Raw genomic sequence first — 10655 nt, forward strand, 5'->3', positions numbered from 1 at the left:
GCGAAATTGTAAAGGTTCACAGAATAAAAAATTGAGGCTCAGCCTGCGTGAGTCAGGCTTTCTTGGCATTGCTGGAGCGTGAGATATAATTTATAGATCGGGGATGATCGTCCATGGAATTGTATGACAGATAGCACCCAATTTTGTGATGCGCAGACGCCATTCCATTGTTGTTAGAAAGTCATGTGTTTTTAAGCTTTTCTTTTTTTTCACGGTTTATTCAGAATAAACTTTCAGTTGTTAGTCAGCGCTTGTATCGTTTACTTTCCTCCATCCGTGTGACATTCGCGCTGTCTCAAGATGAACCCATATCAACTAGCCCAGTTATCTTGTCTCTTAAGCTTAATTTTTTTCTTATGCATTTTAGTTGAATATTGTTTGAAGCAATTAAAGAAGCGGCCTGGGTTTTGTTTTTCTTCTGGTAAGAGGTTTTTGCCGCCAAAGAATTTATCAAACCGTTTGACATCTCTGAAGAAACCGTACTAAGCCTATATCATACAGTTTTGTGTTATTGCTATACTGTGTTAAGTTTGATATTTTTTTGGCTGGGGGAGGGATTGGGGTTCAGGAATAAGCTGTTATTGAAATTTATATAGCCTCGTGGTTCAGATGGTTAGTTTTGTCAAAGTTCTATGCCAAAGCTCAAAGTAGGGCTACTACAAAAACATCTATTTGTGGCTATATAATTATGGTTCACAAACTGTAAACCTGGGTCAAGAGCAAGCTTCATTGAAGCTTTATGGACACCCCATTTTCTAAGTTCTGCAGAACTTTCGTAGACCAGACATATTAGCTAGAACGGAGACTGAGAAAACTGTTTTCATTGTAGAAACATTCCCGCAAGGGAGGCACTTAATCTATTATTTCCAGTGTTGCACGGAACGGCGTGTCAAGAAACGACGTTCTTGGAACGCGTTCCTCTTAGGAGGAACGGAGGAACGGCGCCGTTACATTTTGCATCGCTGGAACTGGAACGGAAACTTGTTACATTTTAACTGGAACAGAAAAAGGAACGGAGTTCCTTTTTTATCGTCCAGTAGGGCAATTTTTATTTTATTTCTAAGGTGTAAATTCTAAAACGGTATAAGCACAATATCATTACCAACAAGGTAGAGGGGCTTAGAGCGATAAACTGGCATCCTGTTCACAAGGCAAAAGTAACCGCCCACTTGGCTGGCGCCATGTTGTACAATTTTAACCACTAGACACGTGACAGTACCGAATCCTTCGACTTTTTCGCAAACCTGAGCCGAGATTTGTATGGCGATCGCTGTAAAAAACACGATAAACTATTTTTCAATACTGCCAGCCCCAGAGATCAGTATCTAGCTCCGATAAAAACCCAAAATATAGCACCGCGGCTGACGGCTTCTAGCAGATGCATCGCGAAGCTGCCCAAGTTTCTGTTGTAAGATCATGTTTCGGACATCAAACGAACGAACCACAACCTATCTCGTCGGTACTGTTATTAAAGATCAATATTCAGGTATCTGTGCGCGGTTCTTCGTTAAAATCAAGACGTGAAACTATACGGTCACGTGCCTAGTGGTCAAAAATGTGCAAGGTGGCGGCCAATCGGGGGTCACTTTTACCTGCAAATTTATCGCTCTGAAACCTTCTACATCGTTGGTCATCACAAAAAGCAGGGCCTCGTAAACATTTTTGTTACTTATCTTAGGGTTTATAGTATGGGGTTCTTGCTTGGTAACAGTTGGCGCAGAAGAGCTAGCGGACATGATTCTTTTTTCAGTGCCCGGGACTGCGGTACAAAAAGCAAAACTTTTAGTTGAAGGAAAAGACACAGAAAGAGGGACGTTTCAAGCTCAGCTACTTTCTTTGCTTCCACAAATATCCATACACCCAGAGAGCTGAGGCCGACTAAAGCCATCACTGAATTTAGAGAAAGACCCACAGTTACAACAAAACAAAAAGTTAACAGACATCGAACGGCCCCTTGTAACCCGAGCATTGGTCATTTAAAGAATATAAAAAAATTAATGTTGATTCCTTCTCCCCTTCTCTCCCACCATCAAACTGAACAACGAATTCAATCTTCGCGAAGGAGTACCGGTAGTTTTCAAGACTGACCTTCCAAAAACTCTACCCTCTTCTTCACTTGCTCGTCTTGCGGACAGCAACATCGAGAAGCAACTGTTATAAAATTCGAACAAGGGACTTTGTTAGATTGAAATATGTGAAGTTGTAAAACGATCGTGCAATGTGGGATAACAGTACATGTGGCTCGTTTGAATCGCCCACCAGAAACATTAATATTGTTAAAAGATGGGATTTTTGGAGGTGAATATATCAACAAATAAAACCCTGCTTCCGCTTGTTTTCTACTCCTGGGGCCTTAATCTGGACATTTGGCCAAACAGTTGGCGAGAAATCCGCCGCCGCGCTTGACCTTAGCGCCGGTCAATCACAGTCACGCTATTCCTCGCCGACTTTTTCGCCAAGTGTCCAGATTATGGACCCTTGTATCCTACGGTCACGGCATTTAAATTCGTATGTTGCCATTTAATGGAATAATTTAAAAAAACTCGCTGATTTAGTTGAGTATGGTAATCAGTAAAATAAAAATGTAACGTATATGTAACGATACGTTCCATTTTTTAAATTGTAACGGAAACGAGTTCTTTTTTGCATATGGAACTTGTAACGGGGAAGCGTTCCAAAAATCAGAAGGAACGAGGAACGAGCTTTCGTTCTTTTTTTCGAGGAGCGTGTGCAACACTGATTTATTTCATACCATTTAGTCACAAAATGATGGCTCCAGCAACGAGCACTGCTTACGAGGTGTGGCTAATAAATAACGGGACGTGCTCTGCAGAATTCTGCTTACAGCTTGCGTGCGTCATACGTGGTCCTAACCCCGCAGGGGGCACCTGTGAAAGCAGGTGTTTCGAGAGTGGCGTCTCCACGGACCCCGAGCCCCGCAGGGGGCGGCTGCAGCTTAGGTGCTACGTGCTAGGTGAGTAGCGTCACCACGGACCTCAGCCACGTGGGCCATCATACCCGCACACAGGGGGCACCTACTTTAGTAGGTGCTTGGTGAGCGGCGTCACTTGCAACCCCGAGCCATGTGGGTTCGCCCACCCACGTCTGGCTGTGCGTGGCTTAACCCGTGTCCGGGGAAAAGGGGACCCTCATGGTAAATCTGAGCCCGGGGTATGTTTGGACCATTCGGGGCTTACCGGGCGAGGCAATACACCGCTTCGGCCCCTGCTTCTCGTAGACGGGTGTCCTGGCTTGGCGCGACCGGGTGATTCAGTTCAGTCGCCTCTTCTACTCTACTCTTCCTTCTTTCACTTTTCCTCCCATCTCTTTCTCTTTTCTTCTATACTCTCTTCCTTCCTTTTTTCACCTTTTTAGGCGGCAAGGGCCAACCTTGAGTGGATACAGGACCTGTCCTTGCAACCACACTAGGGTATAGTGCCCGGGCGCACAGGTAGAGTAATTGTGTCAGCCAAGCCTTTCTTGCTATGGCACATTACCTACCTTCTTGTTGGGCTCCGTGGTGGGCGGTGCACCCGGGCACTGAATGTTCTCCCCCATCTCTATGGGTTGCACAAAAACTCCTTCTTTGATCGGCCCCCGAAAAGAGGTCGCACCGAAGCTTCTACCTCGCACGAAACACATTCTACTCCATCTAGATTCCCGAAGTTCTTGGTACTCCACTCTGAAAGTGACTAACCACTCTCGAAAATGTCACCATTTCTTGTTGAGAAGGTCCTCGAGGATGTGATTGGAAAGAACTTTAAGGCTAAGAAGCTGGCATCTGGCGATTCGCTTGTAGAAATTGATACCAGCCACCAGAGTTCTGCGCTCCTTGCACTCAACTGTGTTTCGGACTACAAGGTTACAGTCGGACACCCCACAAGACATTGAATACCATCCAAGGAGTCATCTCAGAGGACGACCTTCTGGACGCGTCTGAGAGCGAAGTAGAGGAGGCCCTCTCTGACCAGGGGGTTGTAGCTTGTGGGATTCGACTTGCCTTACTGCACCACGAGGTCGATCCCACTCCGTAGCTCGATGTTGAGGACTGCTACGGCCGGGTCCGTCCGGAGGCTGCCGTGGACTCCGAGGAGAGGATTCACTCCAAAACACAAAGATACTGAAGAAGCGGGTTTATTCGGCTGTTGTGCCACCACGCTGTGCCCGTCGGCCAAACTAATAAAAGAAAAGAACGGAAAAGGGTCGGCGCTGTCGCATTAGACAGATTCACCTGGAGGGGGCCCACGCTGCCGCATTAGGCAGATTCGTGGAAAGGGGAAAGCTCCAAAAAGAACGAGGCTCCGTGGCCCAGAGCATTCCCCGGACGAGAGAGGGGCCGCCGTTCGCGGCCGCTTATCTAGCCAGCGGAAAGTGGACGCGCCCGGGGTAGGTAGTGTGGCTTATCCCGCAGATGGGCCGCGTCCACAATCATTTCCGAAGGGTGCGCCGGAGGCACTTTCACCCAAAAGGGCGAGGGAAGACACGCCCTCTTCGAGGAATGCGGCATTACCCCCGTATCCGGGATGACGTCGCCATAACGCTCCCACGGCCTGCTTGTGCTAGGCCTAGATAGGGAGACGGGAAACACGTGTTTCCCACACTCCTCCCCCCTTAAGGCTAAGGTAGGACTAAAAACAAAATTTGCCTACCGACTCTCAAACAAAAAGAAAAGAAACAAAAAAAAAAACTACCGCGTCCGGTACCGACCCCCACATGCTGGGGTTGACAAATAAAAATATCTTCGGAGGCGCTCCCGGCGTTGAAGTCCGTGGCTCACCATGGCGCAGGGACAGGACGATGTCTTGCCCGAAGTCCAGGAATGACGACGCCGGAGCGTCTCCCGACGTGTCCCGTCGTTGGCGTCGGCACGAGCGCCCACCCGCAGTGGAGGTGGCTTGCAGGCGGGGTCCAGGCATCGGGACGGGAATCCGCAGGTTGGGGCAGCAGCAGGGTCGCCGTGATGGCGTAGTGTGTCGGGGAATGACACTCGAAGTTCTTGAATATCAGCGAAGACCCAGCTGCGGGTTCCCAGGGTTGGAGACGGAACCAGGCAGCAGTAGGTCACGTGACGCCATCTTGATCACAGCGGAAGTGAAAAAGTCTTTCGGGCCGGCAGGAGGACAAGCAGCCCCGGCGATGATGACGCTGCCCGGCATTGTTGTCCTCCTCGTGGGCCGCGCTATGACTCACACCCGCCTGGTACAGGAAAGCAACCTGCGCTCTGCCCCCTCTCCCGTTTCTTTCCCCAAGAAACCTCGGAAATTCCGAGCAAGGTCGAGCCGTCCAACTGAGGACACTCGACCAATCCCTGGGTGCTCAAGGACCCAGAGATAAAAAAAAAGTGGCAGAGACAAAGGTGCCTTTTCTGCCGTGAGTCACGTGCATCGCACTGGCTCGGCTCGCGAAGTTATTGTGAAAATAGTTCCACGACTCCGCTTAATGTGAACACGGATGTCCACATACCAAGCTGACTCGCGTCACCCCGGACAATGGATTTGTTGGTGACTGTTCGACGAGGCAAAGTTCTTTGTAGCTGCTTTTGCTAACGATGCCTAGTCGCTTCGATTTGCGGGCGCAATGAAATGTCAAATGCACCACCCTCTCCTTTCTTGTGATATTGAAACGATGCAGGGCTGCAATCGGGCAAGCTCGCCAACATTGTTATTTTTCAAACATGTTAGCTTTTACCTTTGGCTAAAACACAAATGCCTGTGGCCAGGTATAGCACAGCGACCTAACTTCGAAAAGTCTTGGAGCCGCGTGCTGCCCTGGCCAACGCGAACAAAGGAGAGCACCGAATGCACCTCCCAGCCGCGCAGGACAGCCACCCTGAACTGCAATGTTCGTAGAGGCCAAGCGACGTAGCACGAGTTTATCCGCATCAGCAAAAACAGAAACCGATCCCAAATAAAACAAACCCCGTGCCAATAGCAATACCAGACTATTTACGGCACCGATCGGCAACACGAGTTGCTCGACCCGGCGAGTACGCTGCCCGGCTAGCTCAGTCGGTAGAGCATGAGACTCTTAATCTCAGGGTCGTGGGTTCGAGCCCCACGTTGGGCGCCAAATGTGGGATTCGACTTGCCTTACTGCACCACGAGGTCGATCCCACTCCGTAGCTCGATGTTGAGGACTGCTACGGCCGGGTCCGTCCGGAGGCTGCCGTGGACTCCGAGGAGAGGATTCACTCCAAAACACACAGATACTGAAGAAGCGGGTTTATTTGGCTGTTGTGCCACCACGCTGTGCCCGTCGGCCAAACTAATAAAAGAAAAGAACGGAAAAGGGTCGGCGCTGTCGCATTAGACAGATTCACCTGGAGGGGGCCCACGCTGCCGCATTAGGCAGATTCGTGGAAAGGGGAAAACTCCAAAAAGAACGAGGCTCCGTGGCCCAGAGCCTTCCCCGGACGAGAGAGGGGCCGCCGTTCGTGGCCGCTTATCTAGCCAGTGGAAAGTGGACGCGCCCGGGGTAGGTAGTGTGGCTTATCCCGCAGATGGGCCGCGTCCACAATCATTTCCGAAGGGTGCGCCGGAGGCACTTTCACCCAAAAGGGCGAGGGAAGACACGCCCTCTTCGAGGAATGCGGCATTACCCCCGTATCCGGGATGACGTCGCCATAACGCTCCCACGGCCTGCTTGTGCTAGGCCTAGATAGGGAGACGGGAAACACGTGTTTCCCATAAGCTGCAAGGCGCATTTTCTTGCGTTTTGACGGCCAAGAGCTGAAGACGAGGCACATCGCGCTTGCCTTTGAGTCCACCACACTTCCCGAGTCTATGAAAGCTGGATAACTCTACTGCAGAGTTCGTCCTTATGTTCCAAACCCCAGAAGGTGCCTCAACTGCCAAAGATTTGGACACGGCTCACAGAACTGCGGTGGCAACGCGAAATGTGCCAAATATGGCAAAACTTACCTCGCAGCAGACTCTTGCTCTAGCGACGCACTCTGTGTAAACAGCAAAGAGTCCCACCCCGCTTACTCCAGATCGTGTAAGACGTGGAAAGATGAGAAGGACATTCTTACCCTTAAAGTGAAAGAAAACATCTTATACCCAGAGGCGCGTCGCCGCTTCGCGTTTTTGCGCAAGGGTGGCTTTGCACAGGTGGTGCAGCGGGGACCTGCACCACTGAAGGTTGCGGTGGCAACCCAGACGTCCTTCCCGGATGCTAGGAAGCCACTGCAGTCCCCAACACCCCAGCTGAAGCTTCAGCTTCGTGGGCGTTCACTCTCGTCTGGTAGGCCTACATCCTTGTCCAGCGAGAGTTGTACCTCTTCCACGGGGCAGCAGCCTGTCCCCTCTCATGTAGAGGGCTCACAGGCTGTTTCTCCTACCCAAGATGGGTCGGCTGTGTCCGCACCTATCAGTGCTTCGCGGTCTCGTTCCAAGGAGAGGGGACCACGCTCCCGACCGAATCCTTCCTAGGCAGCGTCCTCATCCAAGGAGCGGCACGATTCTTGTGCCACTCCTCCAGCACCCGAGGGGCAGGAGCAGGTGGGCTTGGGCGACTGCCTGCCCAGTACCTCTGCTCCTCCGGCTGGTGGAGGTCGGGGCCGGGGTTTTCCGCCTCGTGCCCAGATCCTCCTTAAACCGGCTAGAACAGCCTCCACCCAGGAGGCAGAACCAATGCAGAGGGGTGCCGAACTATCCACTCCTGCGTCTGACCCAGACGACATGGAGTGGCAGGTCCCCAAGGGCAAGCACAAGAGCAAAAACAAATTGTTCCACCAAAGTGACAATTATACTCTACAAGGCTGGTATGCTTTCTCAACAGGAACGTCATCCTGCATTCTCAGTCACTACACTAACCTCACGACACCAAGTTATCTTGCTCATTCCCATTGCTCCACCTACTCCTAGGGACCAGCCGAGACAGAGGAGTAACGGCGACTCTCTCGCCAGTGGCCTCGGCCCGAAGTCTCGACGCCCTTGGATATCGAAGGGGGCAGTTTCATGTAGACCACCCAGAGGACTACTGGCGACTCCCTCGCCTGGGGCTTTATTTTTAATTGTTTTTCCCCAAAGGTTCGGTCAGAGCTGCCTTCTTTCAGACTCATTAAATCATCGTTCATGTCCATTTTCACATTTTACTAAATTTACCTCCTGTGAGTGGCTTAGTTTTACTCTAGCTACCATTACACGAAGCTTGTGACTTTCTGGTGAAAAGCTAACTGCCTAACATTATTCATGTCTGTTTTTTTACAATGGAACTGTCGTGGACTTTTTTCCAATTATGACGACATCACCTTTTCATTAATTGAGCACCGCCCTGCTGCCTTTTGTTTGCAGGAGACGCACTTTAAAGAAAGTCACTCAAATGTGCTTGGACACTTCAAAGTGTTCAGAAAAGATAGGTTAAACGCGTCTGTGGCTTCCGGTGGTGTTGCAGTGGTTGTCCAACGCATGGTCCCGTCCATTGAAGTGGCTTTGCAAACCTCTCTCGAGGCCGCGGATGTTCGTTTGCTGCTTGACCGCGTGATTACCGTCTGCTCAGTGTACATCTCCCCGGGATATCAGCTGCAGTACGAGGAGCTAGACAATCTAATTAGCCAGCTTCCGGAGCCTTGTATCATTCTAGGTGATTTCAATGTACACCATCCTTTGTGGGGAAGCTGTAGAAGAGATTCTCGAGGGGCACTCGTGGAACGGTTTCTTCTTTCGACAGGATTGTGTCTGCTCAACACAAAAGAAGCCCCTTATTTTAGTTTAGCAACTTGTAGTTTTACTTCCATTGATCTTTCGTTTTTTCATCCTTCATTGTACTCCTGCTTTTATGGAAGGTCATCCCAAATCCATATGGGAGTGACCACTTTCCACTCATTTTAGAGTTCAACCATCCTAGTGCTGGTCCTTTAACACGTACCCCTCGTTGGAAGCTTGAAAAGGCTGACTGGTCAATCTTTACAAAAACCTCACTTATAACATGTTCATCCCTTGACGATCTTTCCATCGACGATGTCACCAAGCACATTACTCAGCACATCTTCCAGGCCGCAATTCTTGCCATTCCCATGACATCCTCACATCTTCCAAGAAGGCCAAAACCGTGGTCGAACGAAGACTGCCGCCAGGCAAAGAAAGAACAGAATCGTGCATGGGGTATTCTCAGGCGTTATCCCACGGCAAATAACCTGATCGGTTTTAAGAAAAAAAGAGCGCAAGCGAGGTATATTCGACGGCGAGCCAAGCGGCAAAGCTTTAGAGGGAATGCTTCCTCAATTAATAGCAGTGCATCCTCGAAGGAAGTTTGGGACCGTGTGCATAAAATTGAAGGCTCCTACCGGGTATTTTCTGTCCCACTCCTGAACCAAAACGGAGCATGCCCTGTGTAGGAAATCGCGTACCGCCGCCGATTCGCCATTTCCCACGTGGTCCGTCAACAAACCGAGTCCAGCCTGGTTCTTTCACGGGAGCGGGATTCCGCTCCCCGTTTATTCGTACAATAAAATACAACTCTACAAAACACTTAATCTAAACTACAAATACACGCGACATTACACAAATATTTACAAACGCACGTTAAGACCAACGCCAAACACAAAGAAGGCCCTTAGGCCTCGCGTCCCGCGATATCCTAGATCCGGTCGCCACCCACTTGCCTGCCTGCGTCTCTGTCTCGTCCGAAGTTCTTAGAGGCCTCTTGCCCCCTGCCCCACCGAGTATATATCTATCGATGGGCGAGGAGGTTTCTCCTCGCCTGCCACGGGGGCGCCTGCAGCGCCCTCCAGTGGCTAGGAGAGAAAGCGGCGCGTCGGGAGCCGAATTCGAGATCCCGATCGACCCCGCGGCAACACGACCATGTGATCGTGTCGCGGCCAAGATTGGCCGAATGGTTTGATGGGCGCCCTCGTGAATTCACGGTGCGCCATACTCCCCTCTCCTAAAAATCGAAGTACGCCGGAATTCAGACGTACGGCTAGGCTGCTGGGAACACCGTCGCTTGGTTTGGCCTGGAGACCCCCCACACGCACACACACACCGCTGGTCCCATGGGTCGTCCTCACTGAGGTCCATCAGTTCGCCCGAGACCTGGGGTGCGCGGCCACCACACACCTCGCAGTAGACTGTGTCGACTTCGGCTTGGCGGCGGCCTCCGGGGCAACGGGGTCCTTGAGCAGTGTGCCTGGCCACCATGAGACTGGCCCCTCCACAGAGTGGTGCACCGGAGAGGGACTGTGGTTGCGACCCAGCTGCGACCGCCCTCCCGGAACGATGCGGGGCTGGAAGTCCAGTGTCACTGAGAACTGCACCCCGGCGTCCTGCGTGGCGTCGCAGACGTCCCACAAGGCTCCCCGAGCTGTGGTTCCTGCCGGGGAATACGCTGCCAGAAGACGAGGAGCTCAGCCCAAGCTGGTGTTTGTCCAAACGGCGACTCCTCCTTTCACCCCTCCCAGAGAGGACCATTCGATGCACACCAAGTTGCGTCTCGAAGCAGCAGCCGCAGGGGCGATGACGCACAAGAAAAAACAAAAAACAAAAAAAAACAAAAACATTCAAAGCACAAACAAGAAAAACAAACACTGAGGGTTCCGAGGCACCCTCCCCCCACCCACAAAGAAAAACAATAAAAAAAAATGCCGGGAACGCCGATTTCGGATCGCTCCCCCCTCTTCTTCCCTTTCCCGGGCCACGCACTCTACGAAGTTCCGA

General features: G+C 51.1%; 1 non-coding gene across 1 annotated transcript; it reads left to right on the forward strand.

Annotated features, from left to right (window-relative positions):
• The first annotated feature begins 5993 nt into the window (after nucleotides 1-5993).
• Nucleotides 5994-6066, forward strand: Trnak-cuu. The gene has a single exon. It is a non-coding gene; the product is annotated as a tRNA-Lys (tRNA).
• The last annotated feature ends 4589 nt before the right edge of the window (nucleotides 6067-10655 follow it).

The sequence above is a fragment of the Ixodes scapularis genome, unplaced genomic scaffold, assembly GCF_016920785.2.
Source record: "Ixodes scapularis isolate PalLabHiFi unplaced genomic scaffold, ASM1692078v2 PGA_scaffold0__279_contigs__length_252992795, whole genome shotgun sequence".
NCBI classification, from domain to species: Eukaryota; Metazoa; Arthropoda; class Arachnida; order Ixodida; family Ixodidae; genus Ixodes; species Ixodes scapularis.